This window comes from Fringilla coelebs (genome assembly GCF_963513975.1).
Source record: "Fringilla coelebs genome assembly, chromosome: 4".
Classification (NCBI taxonomy): Eukaryota; Metazoa; Chordata; class Aves; order Passeriformes; family Fringillidae; genus Fringilla; species Fringilla coelebs.
This window is the reverse complement of record NC_140032.1, coordinates 32,541,587-32,559,470: the sequence shown is the minus strand read 5'-3', so window position 1 is coordinate 32,559,470 and position 17,884 is coordinate 32,541,587. Positions and strand designations below refer to the sequence as shown.

Below are 17,884 nucleotides of genomic sequence, written 5' to 3'. Positions count from 1 at the left end.
TTCTTGCATGCATGAAGTACTTAATGCCCTCCATCTGCAGGAAAATGTTTTGTATATAATTCTAAAAGCTCCCTTAGGACTGTAGACTTTTTTTAAATGAAGCAATTTAAACATTTTCCACACAAATGGGCACTTGGGGCAAATGTCATTATAAAAATCCTAAGAATATTTGTTAGATATTTTCACAGTTTATTGTTGGGGTTTTGTTTATTTTTTTTCTTTCAAGACCTGCCTCTCCAGTCACAGTGGAAATTGCAAGTCAGAGAGAGTCAGCATGATTTATGTTACTGGCAGAGCAGTAAGGCATTTGTAAGGCTGGGAAGGCAGACATTAATAAGGAGGAGAAACAATAGACAGTCTTCTCTGCTTCAGTCAACATGGTGCAGGTGTTGAGGCTGATGTAATGCTGTTGCTGCTTTCCTACTCTGAATTGTACATACATATTTATAAACACATGCAAGTCAATCAAGACTTGTGTTCACAAGATAAATTAATCTCACACAGATTGAGATACAGAACAAGGCAAAAACACTTCAGTCCGGCTCAGACTAAATGAAAGTTTTCATTTTAAAGTAATGTGTTAAGATTCTCAAGTTTCGCATGAGGAAATACATGATACTGGATATTCTTGTAAGGACATATGTTGAAACTTGTTTTGTAAAATTTGAAGCTTGCATACAGTTGACTAGTAGATAGAGGCTCTATTTTGTGGAGGTTTTGGGATTCTAAGGAAATTGTTTTCTGATTTGAAACAGAGCTCCAAAGTAGACAGATTTCATGTGTAAGAAAATCCAAAACCCAGTATTTTTAGATCACATAGAACACTTAATTCCAGCAGGATCAGACTGGTTTGTTTCAAATTTGACTGTTTAAATGTTTTAAATATTGCTCTACCTAATGCAGTCTTTTAGAACAAACTAATTGGAAGGGAGAGAAAGAAACACTTCTTGCAGGAATGCCATAACAGGAAGTTCTGACATTTGTCAAAATATTTCTTCCTCTTTCTAAAATTAATGTGTAAAAAAGTATGGTTTTCTAATACAATTTAATATCAGTGGAATTGTATTCTACACAGTAGGATGTCTGCCATTCTTTGTGACTATGTCATCTGTGTTTTGGGAAGATATTGCAGCAGAGGATAGAGAAATGCAGGATCCTTCCTGTCTTCTGCATGTTATTTTCCACTAGAATGGTCAATATCAGATGTCTAATAGACCATATTCCTTGGGAAGCTCAGTTATTGCAAGTGATGGTTTTTACCAGATCTTTGGAACTACTGATGAAAATGGGTACATGCTGTCTCTGTAATAACAGCACTATTTTTAAACATATTCTTGGAATGTGTGCTTGCTACTTATTTCCTTGTTTATTTCAGCTGCATGTCCTTATTTTGTTTAAGTCTTGATGGTCTGTTGGGTATGCAAAGCTTGCTTTTGCAAAACTTGCCCTTTGTAGTTGAAACCAATGCTGATAGACCTGAACCCAGATGCCATGAAAATGAATGGAATTTAGTAAGCCTTTTTAAAGCCCTTTGAAAATTCCAGCTGTCACATGGACCTGCTGTCAGGATGGTGACTGTGTCAGTCATTTTAGTGGTGAGGGGCCATATTTCCATGCAGTTTTGTGATAACTGAGCAATTCTTACCTATAACAGCAAGCTCCCAGAGCAGGAGGTCCTGCTTCTCCACTGCCTACTTTGCCCTGAGACAGGATCTCCTCTGTCTTAACAGGGCACCCAGGCAGAGTTTGGCTTACAATATTTATTATTTTTTTTTTCCTTTTTTTTTAGCAGGAGTAGCCTTCTGCTAGGTTAGCTCCCTAAACTGACTCAGAGCAGATCAAGCATAAATGTAGGCTGTCCTGGCCTGGATGAGGACAGCAATGGATAGATAGCCTTTGGGTAGCTTTGTTCTGTAGTTAGGCCATCTATGATGAATGCTTTGACAAATGACTTGTCTGTGCAAGGACTTTCATTTTCCTGTGAACAAAGGAGAAGTACCACAGAATACCACCAGCGTGGTGATGGATTCCTCAGGCCATCTGAAGTAGCAGTTATGATATCCAACAGTATTTTCCAGATTTTCTTGTCAGGTTTTAGCACAGATGAGTACATAATTTCCATTATACATCTGATGTGAGTGTTTCAAGGTATGAGTGTTTCGAGTGTATGTTTGATCTTTTTATTTCCTGTTTAACCCTATTACTTTCTTATAAATGAAAGATTTCTGGCATGGGAGATAACATTTTGCATGAACTATTCAATAAGGTTTTCTAGACACTTAAATTTTAAAATAAATGAAGTCTAAGGGGGCCAAACATATATGTAGGGTATGGGGTGTACTAGGAGCTGTATAGGCAGGCCAGAGCTCTCTCTGAACTGGTCAGCTCTGTTAATGTGAGCTGAGTAACTGCTGAACCACAGTGTTCAACACAGACCACAAAAACTGTGAATGGTCAGTGAGCTTTCCCACATGGGCAGCATGAATCTGGTGCAGATACATTTCTGTTAGTTCCACTGCAGCACTGAACGCAGCGCAGATGTCTTGAGCAGCTTTCCAACATCCTGACCATCCCTTGTTTTTGAATCAAACCTGTTTTCCTGGCGCTGTTTAGGAACTAAACTAGCCTGCAGGAGTTAGTAGTGTAGTGTGCTAGATCTGTCCTGGAGCTTTTCCTGGTGGTTGGAAGAATCCAGGTCTGCTGTTTGAGAAACTCCTGCAGTTCTTGCTGGTAAGTGTGAGGTCTCAAATTTGGCTCTTGCTGTAACTAATTTACTTGATGGTCATTGGTTCAGTTCAGGTTGACATTTTTAAACCAGCATCTGAGAGGGGTAAGAAGTTGGAACAAATTGAGTGCCTAGTCTAGTTAATCTTTGCCATAATCTTTCCTATTTAGCAGTGAAGGAGAAAACACCTGTAAGCTTACAGCTTCAGAATTTTAATATCTGGGCAAATCCTATATATGGAGGTAGTAATTAGATAATTCCAGGGTTTCAGTTAACAGAAACTATGTGGAGAAAGCTAAGGGACTCTTTGATTTCAGATACTGCAGAAATATGTGAGCGTCAGATTCTTTTCTTATTTTCTTGAAACGAAAACAAGATATGCCAATAAAAATTATGGCTATTGATTATAGGCTTATCATCCTCAAGCTAATATTCATGGCACATCTTCTGTGGATGGTACAATTTGGTTGAGCAGTTGCTAGTTCAGCTGTAAGCTGCTGTCAGTCAGCTTGTCCTCCCTAGTTGATTGCCAGATTTTTCCTCCTGTACTTGAGGGAAAAGGAAATCATAAATGTTTAATAACTGAAGATAGATGGCTGGTCCCAAAATTAAACACCAAAACTCATACAATAATTTTGAGCCATTTTTTTCTTTTTCCAAAGGAAATTTTTAAATAGCAGTAATTGATGAGTATGTTAAGCTGAAGCTTGCAAGGAGGAAGTGATCTTACTGCTTCCATGGCCTCACAGATAACCATTGTATCTGAAATATGTTGCCTTTGTCTGAACTCGGTTGAGAAGTCCTTCAGGCAGTGCCAGTCATCCAGACCTTGTAAAATGCCAGACAGAGCTGTTACCATCCACTACAGAACCATTTCCTTATATTTCACTTGTAGAGAAAGCAATGGATGTCAGTGGCATTAGGGAAGGAAATAAAATTGCCAGCATGTAAAGGTCTTGGAGATTATTGGCAAATAGAGAAGCCAAAGCAATACTATGTGAAATTGATGTATAGGCTAGAACATGTTTCAGCACAGTATGGTCATATGGCTTTCTAAAGCAACTTTGCACTGTCTTCTCTTGTAGCTTCTACAAGAGCTGAGTCTTGGCCTGGGATTTCCTGTATGCCAGAGGTTGCATGATCATAAGAATCACCTGCTCTTGCTTTTTTTATACTGCCTGGCATGGGAAAATTTGATTTATAGAGGAGTTGGTTGGTTGGTTGGTTGTTTTTTTCCACTCAGCTTTTCATTTATTATGAAAGGGCAGTGCCAGTGGTCCTGTGGATATTGTGTGTGCATTTCCAGTGTGTAGGGTGAGGGAGATCCTAGCACTTATGCTGCCATTCAGTAGTTCTCAGTGTTGCTTGGGGGGTTGGAAATTGCCTTTCAAAATTGATATTACTCTGCTGAGTTACCTTCTTGATCTTTTCTTATCCATTGTTCAATGGAAAGTTTCTATTTAGTTCACCTCATCTCCAGTAATGGTTTGTATGTCAGAGTTTGGAATTAAAGCATTAAAGCACAAATTGTGCATATTCCTTAAGTAATTGAAACAATGGATAAGCTTATAAAGAAAGGAATATTGAAATTCAAGCTGCATGAGTGGTTAATTGGCTGCTAGTCTGATCTCAGGTCCCTCTGTGTGCTGGAGACAGATGAGGTCATGGTGCTGATTCTTGACTACAGCAAGTTGCAGACACCTCCTGTGTCTTACCAGTGTTTGCCCAGCTGTGTCCTAAACACCGAATTACTGTGACTGTAGTACAACTTTAGCTTTCTTGTAAATATCCATCAGCTAGGTGTGGTTAGGCTGTGCATGTTGCTGATGCCTGAGGACCATGAGATACGCCAGCCCTAACAACCAAGATGTACATTTAGACTTGTGAAGAAAGCCCTCAGCCCAGGTTCAGAGCAAAGTTCAAATTCATCCTCAGGATCCACAGTTACCTATTGTTACCCTGTGATTTGCCTTCATAAACTTATTCTCCTGCTTGCTTTTGATGAAACCAAGGGAGATGGACAATGTGGTTTGATTTAGCTTTTGGTTTGCTCTATAACTGTGGTTTTCAGCATGTGTGCTGATCACTGTTTTGACAAACCATATTTTGGTCATAGAACCTTCTGCATCCATTAAAAATAGAGGCAGTGGGTCTTTCTACACTTCTTGTGCAAAAATGTTTCCAATAGGGTTGCCCTTTCAGACAATAACTTCCTTCTAAATATAGGTGGCTAATCAGCTGAAGTTTTGCACAAGTTCAGATTCAGATTCCACTCAATAGCAGCCAGAGAGGAGAATTTTGCTGTTGGTCCTTTGACCCCCTTAAACTCTAAAAACAAAACAGCAAAAACCTTGGATCAATCATGAAGCCATGTTGAATTGAAAAGTTGCATAAAATACTTGATGGGTATTTCGAAGTACTTTTGAAGTGGGAGGTGGGTTCAGTCGCAGCAGCTGTTCAGATTTATTTCTGGCATCAGCAGCACACATCCCATCACATCGCTGCACTCAGGGAGGCAGAGGGGTTTTCGTGCCTGTACTGCTTTTTTGGAGTACCAACCCCAGGGTTTCTTGTGAGGACAGTGTGTTTGTAGATGAATGGGATGGAAATCTGCTTTACCGTCATGTAAAATCAACAACCTCGAACAAAACCGCAAAGCCCCACGACCTCCAGGCCAAAGAAACCAATCAACAAACCCCCCCTTCTTTTATTTTTGTTTGAGTTCTCCCTGTCTGGGATTTGGCCGTTCCTGCAGCAGCAGCACACAGGGGGTTGCGTGTCCTGTGGGAGTTGCTCACGCATCCAAAATGGCTGGGGCGTGGGTGGCCTTTGCTAGAAGAGAACGCTGTGCTGGGTTTTGGTTGAAAATGTCGTGCAAGGGTGGGAGGAACGTCCCATCTTCCGACTAGGCGCATATTGCTTTTTCTCCCTGTTTCGGGGCCCTAAAGCGTTGGCAGCTTTCCGTGATGGGTTCGGGACGGGAGGTGTGGGGACCGGGCCCCGCGTTGTCGCGGCGGAGGGCGGGCTGTCGCGCCTCGCCGCTGCCGGAGGTGCCGCTCGGTAGGTACCGCGTCCCGGTAGCGGGGGGCCACCGCGCTGGGATGGGCGGTCCTTCCCCGTTCGGCTCGGTTGCCCGCCTTGCTGCGCGGTAAAAGCTTCGTCAGCAGCGCGGGGCGCTGGGAGGCTGCGCTGCGCTCCCGTCTCGCCGGCGGGCGGGTTGTACCGGCGGGGCAGCGCTTCCCCCGGGGGCCGCGGGTGGTGCCTTGCCCTGGTGCTCGGCGTTCGCTTGGGCTGGCTGCAGCGGGCCGCTAGCAGGTGGTGGTGCTGGTAGAGGCCCAGCGTCTCTGCAGCGTTCCGGGCGCACGGAGGCGGCCGCGGCGCCCCCGGCGCTGGCAGCGCACGGCGCGGCTGAGCGCGGTGCTTCGTGTCTCACGGCACGGCTCAGCCCGGCCGCTCCCGACGGCCCGAGGACGCTGCAGAGCTCAGTGGCAAAGCGAGTAAGTCTAGTCTATCTAAGCACTTCCTTTGAGGTTCTTTATTGCTAGTGCTGGAGGGCAAAAGAAACAACGTTTTTAAATAGGTTGCAAAATTTCAAAGCCTATTTAAAACACGCTGAAACATCTTGTCAGTCCGTGTTGTTTTTTCTCAACGTTTTTAATAGTTGTCCTGCTGCAAAATAGAAATATAAATTTTCCAGACTGGTGGGTGAGACTCCAGGTGAAGCCTTGATCAGCTACTGCAAATCTGTCCAATGTTTTCTTCCAGTTCTAGAACAGAAATAGATATTAGTGCCTACACTCATGCTGCTGGAAGTATCTCCTTCCAGCTCCTGTAGGGCCTCAGTAAAGTATCTTCCTGAAGTTGCAAGATACTCTCACACTATACTGCTTGCTTGTACTGGTTGCATCACAGGTCAGATGAGCCAGTCTGTTTTAGGACTTTTAGATCTTAATCTTAAAGTCTGGGGCAGTCCCTGAGGGATAAGTTATGCATACATAGTACACCTGATGTGTTGGACCTGCTGCACATGTGAGGTAAGAGTATATGCATATAGTAGCTAGTTTCCAGACATCAGGCAGCCTGAGTTGCCAGGCATCTAGGAAAGTGAGTAATTCAAAAATATGGGAAAAGTCTGCATCTGTAAGCATGCATGGACTGTAGGATTTCTGTGAATAATGTAGGTACGTCTGTTGTCACTTGGTATCACCTCTCCTTTTATCCCTCCTTCCCCCAGCAGATATTTCCAGACTTCCTTTTGTATTTTTTTTTCTAGTCACTTTCTGAAACTTATTACTAGCTTTGAACACTTGTGAATAAACTAACCCGCAGACCCTTGAGGAGAGCGATCTGACTGATGTCTGCGCTTGCAAAATCAAATGACTAAGGAATCCAAAGGTATGAAAGTTGTTTCAGAATTCATCTCCCATGTAATAGCTCAGGAGGTAGCCTGCAGTTCATTCCATTACTTAGGAGCTGTTAATGAAAGCAGTACCTTATTTTACAGTATTATCAGAAAAAAGAGTGCATGCCGGACAAAGACAATTTACAACCCATTTATTTTCAGCATTCTCTTAATGCCCATTATTTGGAGTAAAACCCATCTTCTGACAGACCAGCTTCTTAGTTCCCTTAATCCTGCAACAAAGTGGTAATCCTTTATTTGTAACCTCATAGGCTGTTGCTACAGAGAATGCTGTGATATCAGAAAGCCAATGCTGTGACTTCACTGTTGGTGGAAGCCATAGTTGAAGATGACCCACTCTGGAGGCCTGGGGGCAGTTTATATCCTTTTAGTATTCTGCAAGTGCTTCCTAAGGAGAAGTATTGGCAAACAGAATTGCATAATGTCTGTCTACCTAGGTGATGAATGAGACAATCAGAGACCACGTGTGAGGGGAAAATATGTGGTGATTATGTTTTCAAGGTAATTTTTGCCCTTGGAAGATGTTATCAGGAAGAAAACTGTCACTTGGAAGCTACACTCAGCTTTTGCATCCTCAGTCTCAAATGATATGAAGAATACCCAAACTGTACTCTCAAGAATTTCTTACTCTGTTTATCTTAAGAATATAATTTTGTAACCCCCAAACTGTTCTTGGAAACACTAATTACATCAAAACTTCCACCGAAAAATGTTTGTCAGGAGCAAGGCAAAAGACATGTAAATCGCATACAAACCTCTATGCTCTAAAGTAGACTTTTAGGCTCTTGTTTGTAAACTGAAGTGTGAAGGAGAAGTGTCCAAGACTTTCAGGTATTTCCAGATATCTTACATGCCTGGATTATTTTTGCATTTGAGTGTGAGCTTCTGTGCCATGTTCCAGAAGTGAGTGCCTAAAATTAGGCTTCTTAGCAAGTCTTGATTTTAAGAAGTTCTGAGAGTACAGTAGCGCTCAATGGAGATAAAGGGAGATGAAAACCCACATCAGGTTTGAAACTCAGCCTGTGACTATTAGAAACAACATATGGCAATAGAAGCCACATTTGGCTCCTTTATTATCTCTGCCTTTTCCCATAACAGGAAGATTTTACAGAAATAGTACTTGCAACTCTAAATGTCAATGGTTATGTACTCTTGAAGACTGAAGCTATCAGAACCCAGAAAAAAAAATACTAGTAGAAAGTTAATTCCTTTGTTTAAACATTTAGTTTTTGAATGCATCATGATCATATGATTGAACAACAGGAAGACATATGCTTGCCTGTAAAAAAATTAGTATTTTATTTTTACTATTGTTTATTCCACTTTTAACTTTCACCTTTTTTGCATGATACAGAAGGTCACGCAGATGAATCTAGCAGGATTGTGCATGTACTACCAACCCCATTGATAAAACTTCTGGAAGTTGTACAAACTGAATCAGGTTAAGCAAAACACTCTTACTGCCGAATAAATGGCTATTTATGTAGGTATAGTTACACCAAGATAGTTCTGACAGTAAATTAGTCTTTTAGACCAGAGTCCTGAGGTCAGTTTCCATCTTATCCCTGTTACACAGATGTTCTCCAAATTATGTTCCAAGCATGTATCAAACTGGATACTGTATAACAAATCCATGTTGGAATAACTCAGTTAAATGCAGTACCAGAAATGAAATACCACAGTTTAAAGCAAAACTTCTCATGCATTATGCATTGGCTTTGCAGACCATGCAGGACACCCTTTGAGTAGCCTCACATTTTCAAGTTCTTGTGGATTACACCATCTTTGTATGAAACTACACGTGCATGTGTGTTTTTAAGAGCTGCTCATAAAGCAGCAGAATACTTCTGAAGACAGTATTGGTGATGATATGCTGAACTGCTTTCACATGTTTCTGTTCAAACTGCCCAAACCACTAACATGCTCCCTTAGTCATGTTGTATGTGTGTCCTATTAGCATGCACACTACTAATTTACTCTCAACTTTCTTTACTGTCCTGTAAGCTCCCACCCTTCCCCTTGCTTTGATCTTTCATGATAAAAAGCTTAGAAGCAGCCTTTTGTTTATGAAGCTAAATGTTTCTTTTTAGCTATGCTGCCTGTCCCAGACACTGGGAAGGGAGGAGGGCTCTTTCCAAGGCGGTCCCCTTGGAGCCTGGGGCTCTGCTGGGGATGCTGCCTTTCCTGGGCCACTGGCACCTGAGCTCAGGCTTGGGTCTGCAGCACAAGATACATTTGTTCTTCGAGCTTTTAATTGAGACTTTGAGTGGAAGCTTTCTCTGAATCCTTTGTGTGGCAGGGGGTGAAGGTCAGCCCAGAAAACAAAACAAAGGCAAGCGCCAAGTGGATGCAAAGCACATGCAGATCAGCTGTCACAAAACAACTGTCCTTTGTTCACTTCTTTCTTCACTGAAAAACGCAGCCATTCCCACTTTGCTTATTCCAGCAGTCCTGTAGACCCTTATTTTTTCCCCAGCCTTCCTACAGCTGGAGGTACTAATTTTATTTCTTACCATTTGGTTATTATTTCTGCTTCCATTTAGCCCTGCTAAGCATTTAGATTCTTTTAACAAGTCTTCTTTTGGAAGTAACATCTCAGATGCTGCATTGCCTGCTTTAAGAATCAAACAAAAATCAGCTCTTTCCTCACATTTCCTTTTAACCTTTCATGTGTTCTTTCTTTCTTATATTATTTCCTGTTTTTCTGTCCTGTCTTCTTCTGCTGCTAATACAATCTTTATAGCCTAGGTTTTTCTTTAGGTAGCCTCTGTATCAACTCCTTAAAGCTTGTAGCTAGTCAGATAGGAAGAACAGCAGGGTTTCAAAAAGTGCATTCAGAATTACTTGCATCCCCTGTAGAAGTTTCTGAGGGCTGGTCTCTGCCGCAGTTCCAGCCTCACAAAGGGGGTGGCCAGCTGAGAAAGGGGCATGTACCATCCCCTTCACCATGTGCAGTGCTATGTTTACTGATAATTAGAAATGCTTTTGCAGCAGAGAGCCTTCTCAAGCTCTGGCTCTGACCAAGATATTTTTTACCTAAGTAGGAGGTGCCCTCAAGCCAGTAAGATCTGGGTGAGTTAAAGTACTACCTGTGGAGATTGCTTGGTGAAAGAATATGATGGTAACTATAAGGACTTTTTTCTTATGGCCAAGAGTAAGGAATTACAACATGGTGACAAGATACAAGGAATGACTTATTTTGTTGTTTTAATGTGTGTTAGAAAATAACTATCTTGCTATGGTGTAAAATGTAGTAATTCAGATTTGGGTTTTTATATCCTCTATGCTTTGATCTCAACATGTTTTGATACTTTTTTTTTCTCCCTGTGTCCTGTGGTTGCTTGTGAAATTTCTCAAAGAAATTATCTTGACTGTCCTTTTGCTAGCCTTTTGGTTTAGTTCAGTTGAAGGTGAGATCATCATCAGCTCCTGAGATCATCTCGGAAATCTAGCCTTGATATCCTAGTTTAGGTCTCTCTATACTGAATAAGAGGGCAAAGAGACAACTATTTTTATGTGCTCTCATCTTTCAGAAAACTGGGTCATAGTGACACTCAGGGAGCACAAGAACTCCACGCTCTAGTGCTTTATAAATGCTTGGTGAAAGTCCAAAAGAAAAGTCTTGTCAAGCTCAGCTTAATATAGAGAGGAGCAAAAAGAAGGATGGCCACTTCTGGGCCCTGTAAATGGTTAACGGTGCTTTGTGCAGTAGGGATCAATACCAAATGTTTGGGGTTTAATAGCTATACAAAAAATCACAAGGATGGAATGGATAATGAAGTGGTAACCCTGTCTGTCAGATCGCAGTTGTTCAGGTTCATTAAGACTGCTGAGGAGGATTTCAGAAGGGACTAGCGACAGCTGAGTAAAACAGCTGAGCAATTCTGCAGAGTAGTGACATCAGCACTGTAGTATAAAGCAGTGCAGTGGGCACTGACAAAATAGTGCTTAAATTGGTTAAGTTTTGTGCTTTTTTAGGAGCATGGTCTCTGCGTGTTGATGGAGTTAGTGAATGTGTTAGATGAGTCAGGAGTGGTAATTAAAACTATAAACTTATGTCTATAAATGAGGAGGTACGTAAGAAGTCATGCATGAGAGGTTGCTCTGTGAAATTGGTAATTTTATCTTTTTGGATACTGTGTTTAGTTTTATGGCTCATGTACAGGGCAATTTTCAGATTTCTGAGATTTCGTTAAAAAATGGTAGAGCAGCAGGTAGAGAGGTATTACTGTTTAAACAGTAGTAAAAGGAGTGTTGTAGGTTTTTGTTTACTGCTTCCTGCAAATAAGTGCTCAGTAAGATCCAAAAGTAAAAGATTTGTGAAATGGACAGCAGGAAATATTTCATCCAGTGAGTTGTTTAATTGTGGGAACCCCTGGTTCCAGGTACTGTCATTTATTTGGGAGATAGATTTTGGTTGCTGCATTTGCTGATAGTTATAGTCATTGGGATAAAAAGTCAAAATATGCCGGTCCCTGAGGATCTCAAAAGAATTGTTTCTGTCTGGAATAAGGGCATTTCCCTTTAAGGTGCAGTATACACTAGTGATGATGTGTGCAGTTGGATTTCTCATGCTTCCTCTATAAAATGATTGATGAGCATGAGGGAGGCAGCAGATTTGGTGAGTTTCTGAACTGTTGTGCCATGGCATTTCCTTTGTTCCCATCCTCACAGCTAATCCCCACACAGGTGAGACCAAAGGACAGAATTTGAAAGAATTTTGAACCACTATGGGAAGCAGGGGTCGTTGCATCTACCTCATGCAGGTAGAGCATAGGGGCAGAATATACTAATACAGCTTCTTCATGTATTGACGTGTAAAATACTTCAATTTCACTTTAAAGTACATCTTCTTAAAGGTACTCCAGCCATATTGAAAACTCTGCTCTTGACCACAGGGAAAAAAATGACCCAGTAAACTCTCAACTGCTAAGTCTTTGGAGCATCTAACCTTTTCTTTTTAAAAGCACTTTGGCACTAATTTAATTGATTCCATGCCTGGCCTTTTCATCAGTTCTCTCCTAGCCAGGAAAAGCTGGGCTGTTAAAGGCTGCTGCAGTACCATGGGACTTGTGTTCAGTGTTGCAGGTTCTTATTTTAACCTGATGTTATCTGCCAGTCATCACTATTGGTTTGAAAAGCTGTAACCACTGCAGTACTGTCTTTGGGCTGAAAATCTTTTAATGGCTACAGCAGTCAATATAAATGAGAGAGAATGCACTATGTCTTCGGGTTCTGTTGCTAATTATTGCTTCACCTTTCAAGAATTTTTTCTGCTGACTAGATTCTTGCTGAATGTTTGCTGCAGCATCTCCAGCCACGCTGCATGTATTCTGGCTAAACTGAAGAGGATAGTGAAGAACATCTTGTTAAGACCTTCAACAGCTGTGTTTTGTGCTTTCAGAAGTGTTTGGAAATGAGTATTTTTATCTGTGTTTTTAAAATTTCTATAAGAAAACATCTAGGTTTATCTTTGTTGGGTTTTCTTTCTTTTGTTTCTCATTTGCTTACTCTCTCTTGCCAAACCTCCTCTAGTGTCAGATTTTTAAAATGCTTCCATCTTTCCTTGCATTTGCTGTTTGCTGCCAGAGAACAGGCAGGCTTTGTTTTTGAGGGGGTGGGGTGTTGGTGTTGTTGATTACAATATAGCATTAACATGAGTCAAATTAATTTGATAGTAGCAGATTTCTATGAAAAAGCCCCAAACCCTCCTCCCTTCTCATTTTGTGGTCCTAGCGACAAAATATGTAACAGAATTCTTCTGTGTGGTTTAAAATATCACATACTTTCCAGTGAGCTATAATTTAAAGAAGACTCATTTAGTTGTTGAATTCTAAAAAGACACAATTTTTTTACTTAGTGGGCTTTTTGAGGGAGGGAGTTATGTTGGTTGCCTTGGTTCTCCTGACAAGATTTGATGTTTTCATTCAAATGCTGTTTCCTGGGTGGTTGTGTTAGCAAGTGTCACACAGGATTATGATTCTGTCCTGCATTAGGTAACACTTAAAGCATTGTTTGGTTTTGGTCTTAGGTTTTGAGATTCTTTTTTAGAATGTGGTAAGCAGAGATGCTTAGAAATGGAGAACAGCTGAGAAAAACTGGATTAACAAAGATCCTTAATCATATCCACAGAGTGAGCTGTTGAGGATTGTGGTCTTGAGAGTCAAACCTAGGAATATTTGCTTCAAACTCACTTGCAGTCAGCATAAAAAGGTTAACTGGAAGTGCTCGCTCAGTTGTAGGTTAGCAGTGAGCCCCCAATAAAATACAGCTGTGAGGAAAAAAGCAGGGTATAAGGTAGGGGTTTCTACTAAAAGTAAGGAAATTCCAATTTCTGATGCAGGTGGGAGGTTAGCTGGAACACTAGAATATGGTGCAGAATTCTGGTTGTTGCTTTTAAAGGAAAGTTATGTAAGTTATAGAGGAGTCCTCTAACAGGATTAAAGGGACAGGAAGGGCAGACATACAAAAGAACTCTAGAAGAGTGTGATTTTTAAAAGCCAGTGGACTGAGATCTGAAGGAGAGGAGGCAAGTTCTCTGCTAATAAACTGGGGTGTAAGCATCAGGAGTAAGAAATAAAAAAAAAGGAAGGATATTTAGCTCCTAGACAACATTAGCACAGAAACAGATGGGTTTTACTTGTTGAGATTTTAGTGAACTTAATACCCTGATCATGTTTCCTCTTGTGATTTCTTAAAGAACCAGGAGATTTGTTCAGGTAAGTCAAGTGGAACTTATTAGCATATTGCAAGTAAGTTGTTGTTAGCAGAGCCCTAATATGTCAAAATTTCTTGTTTTAAGAGATTTCCTAAAGAAATGGAAGTGTAAGTTGGTATCTTTCTGATGTTCCTTAATCTGGTTTCTTCTGAGACCACAGGGTTCCTGGGCTGTGTTCCTAGTGTAGTGTCTGGGTGGTTCCTGCTTTGTGAAATTCGTTCTTGTAGAGCTCATCATGATGACCAGCACTGAAATTAGCTCAGTTGGTTGGAACACGTTTCTAAAAACACCAAGGTTGCAGGTTTGGTCTGTTTATGAGCTGTTGACTAGTGTTGGACTTGATGATCCTTGTGGCTCCCTTCCAACTCAGAATAGTCTATGATCCTGTGGTAGATGACCATGGTCTCTGCAGCTACAATTTCTCAGCACTGATGGCTGATTTTAGCCTCTGAAATTTGGGTAACTGGTACAGGCAAGATGGACTTGCACTCTTGATAACCTTCTTGGCTTCTTTTGACCATGTTCTTTTTTTAAGCTTTTTTGTTTTCTCTCATGTGTTGTCATGTGTGTGGGTCTGTGTGTGTGTATCCCCATTTTAGCATATTCCTTTTCTTCTCTTGAGTTTCCCTCTAGTGATTGGGAAAGGGCTATGGCAAAGGAGGGGAACTCCAGGCCCCAACTTGGGAGGACTGAAGGATATATGCAAGTTAATGTAGACTTTGACAAAGGAGTGTGTGCAAATGAAGAAGTTGGGATTTTTACATCATTGGCTTCCTCAGTGTGTAATGAAGATTGATGTTGGGCTATACTGTATTTTGTACTGGTCTACTTGGATGCGCATGCATGCGTGGAGTTATACAGAGAGAAGTATGTGGTGTCTTTGTACTGTATGCTATCAATAAGGCAGCTTTTGTTTTGGTACCAACATCTGTCCTGCTGTGGGGGGAGATGTGGAATGGAGGAACAGAGCATCTGCCCTGCTTTGGGAGTGCATGTGGTAGTGCTTGTGGAGTGCATTGGCTAGTGCTTCCTCCTGTGAGGCCATGTCCTGTGACATCACTGATGATGGTGGCACTGGTTTGTCCATCAACTTCAGCTCTTCTAAACATTCTCATTTATATTTTCCCCACTTCTAGTCTCTCACTTTTGCTCTCTGCTATGCTTGAGGTATCAGGTAATACTGCTTAAAGGGCTGTGTAATGGTGCTGTAAACTGATGAATTTGAGTAAAGGTGTGCCTAGGTGCATGCACACAAAATGTCTGTGCATGCTTGGTGCATTCCAGGTATTCATAGGCATCACATATACAAGAGGAATTGTCTCACTGAAAGAGCTTGCAGTTGTATTAGTCTGTTCAGAATACTTTAGTTGGTCCTGAGCATACAATTGGATTCAAGTGCTAGGGAAATTTGGTAGAGAGAAAAGCTATTTAGGCTGCAGTATTACCTTTAGCTTTCTTCTGCCAGTGTTTTAGCTTCAATGTTAGTTGCAAGACTACTGCAGCAAGAACTTGTGCTTGTCTGTGAAAACAGTGCTGCATGCATGAGCCCATTTAGCTTTGCATGGCAGTTGTCTGGTGCAAAGGGGAAGAAGATTGGAACTGTTTTTTTTACTTTCAATAAGTGCTCGTTCTAATTCACTTTTAAATTTTTCTTCATGGAGTGGGTTTTATTGCTGTAAAGTGGGTGTGTGCTTAGTAGACAACCAGAGTTTCTGAAGGACAATCCTAGGGGACCCAAAACACTGTAAATGTCAAGTTGGATTCATTAGAGGTGGTGTGGCTGATGCTGCAGCTCCAGGGAAGGCAAAAATTCTGTAAAGCTGAAGGAAGATTTGCTGGAAGGAGGCCTTTCAGGGAACACAAAAATTGTTGCCTGTGTGTATAGCAAGCCCCCAGCTTTTAACGTTGAGATTATGGCTACTGTGTAACTACCACTGTGGTACACTTGTAAATCGATCTGTATGGCTTTGCTGCGTAACAACCAGCACAGCCTGTGACCAAAAGTGGTGTTTGTTTGTACAACAAACTGTAGCTGTACAACCCAGCTATTTACTTGTCCTCTTGAAACACACAGACCCGTTTAAGGCTTGGTTGGACTCTTTTGCTGCCAGGGTTGTTGTAGGGCTAGGGAGGTCGTGACTTTTGTATTTTGTTCAGTCCTTAGCACCTGGTGTGTTCATTTGGTGAAACACATAGGAGAGCTGCCTGTTCCAGCATAGCATGGGTGAGTCCTGAAGTGCTGTGTTTCAAAGTTTTATGGATTATGTGCCTTCTATGCTTCAAACCATTTCAGAATGCACGGAATGTAGGAACCTTTAAAGAAGTGCTTTGTAGCAAAACTTCCTTTTTCCTTTTGCACCTCCATTTTGGCATATTGGTCTGATTTTGATGATTCGGTCATGACTAGAAGTAGTTCTGTTACAGTAAAGGCAATTTTAAGTGTTTCCTTCTTTTAAAATAATATCTCAGAACAACTGAAAATGTTCCTCTGAAACAGCAGCATCTCCCATCTCATACACTATTCCTATTTCTTCTGTGTCTTTACCTTAGCATATCCTCACCAAGTAAAGGAGAACCTAGCACCAGGAGTGAGATCCTGACACAGTGACCTCGTTCTGAGCATTACTTCTTTGTCAGTGGTAGCAGAAGCTGAAGCAGCTCTGCTGGCCCTCAGCACTTGGAACAGTTTGACATTTTCTATCTGGCGTGGTTTCAGGGCTCACTTTGTTTTAAGCCCAAATGGTGAATGGGATAATGAAAAATAAGCTTACAAGAACTTGTCCACTGTTTATAATTTTTTGATTAACAGTTCACAGCAGCACAACTTTGATCTAGTGTACAGCAGAGCTGCTTGTTACATTTAGATCTGCAGCATTCTTCAGGACTGACAAAAGAGAGTAAATCTTTCTTTTTAATTAATAGACCTAAAACTGGTAAGTGTCATGAAAAATAGTTAAAGAAAATATTGCTCTGTGTAAGTATCTGTATGCCCATGTATGTCTGTGCATTTATGTTTCTGTGTATAGGGGGAGTTGTGCATTACATCAAGAAGATATGTTAGGGGTGATTTTTTTTTTATCTTGACTAGAGGGTTAAAGCTTTAACTTGTCTGTGCTAATGCATGTAAATAGCTTTCTTGTCCACTTAATGAGAGGGCTGGCTTGTTATCCTGTACAATGCAGCTGGGCACTGTTCCAGAAGCATAGGCACTTCATTTCAAAGACAAAGAAGCCAGCGCAGACACAGGGAGAAACCTGGAACATTGCGCTGTGGATTTTTTCAGAGCGATGACTCATTTCAGTTCACAAAGGATTCTGGGCAGGGTAGTGAGAAGTCAGGTTGGCTGATCCATTCCTATGACTTCACTTTGCAGAGAGCCAGGGAGAAGAGGAGTGACACTGCAGAATCCTGAGGCACTGCAGTGGAGAGGTGCTTTGCAAAGACTGTGAGTGCCTTCGGAACAGGGGGTGGTATCAGAACGTGATTTCAGCCATTCCATGGAAACAGGGCAAAGAGAGAGAGATGTTTTCAAAACACTGTGTGGGAGTTATATTTGTAGTCCTTTTAGATTCTTCTCCACCTCCTCTGTAATTTCTTAACCATTTATTTCTCATGCTTATGTGAGAATTGTGTGAAATAGTGTTCCTTTCAGTCGACCTGCATAGATAACTGCATTTTTTTCTTCAGTATGCCCCTATTTCCTGCTTTAAGAGGTGGGTGTTCAGCATATTAATGCCTTAAAGCATGCTTTGTTTTTCTTCTTTCAGGTCCTGTGGCACTGACCTATGCTGCCTTCAGCCAGCTTCCACAGTGATATAAAGCCCCAATATGCACATTGTTGTTACATCACAGCTTCTCTGGATACTGTACTGGAGCATGGAACCAGACCATAGGGGTTCAGGTAAGTCCCCCTTTTTTAACATATTGTGTGCCAGGAATACAGACATGGACATTTATTTAAAAATGCATTTGAAAAATATTGTTTGGGGAAACACATTCTAAAGCACACAATATATTA

The 17,884-nt window shown here is 41.3% G+C and overlaps 1 protein-coding gene across 2 annotated transcripts in view; it reads left to right on the top strand.

Moving 5' to 3' along the window:
• STOX2 (storkhead box 2) overlaps positions 1–17,884 on the top strand; it is a 66,619-nt gene that overhangs the window by 27,886 nt on the left and 20,849 nt on the right. Inside the window, exon 1 of one of the 2 annotated variants that reach the window (XM_084204216.1) lies at positions 17,243–17,311. The exons of the other annotated variant lie outside the window; for it this stretch is intronic. The gene's annotated coding sequence lies outside the window, so the exon portion shown is untranslated. Of the gene's footprint in view, positions 1–17,242; positions 17,312–17,884 lie in introns of those variants that run through there. 2 annotated transcript variants of the gene reach the window in all.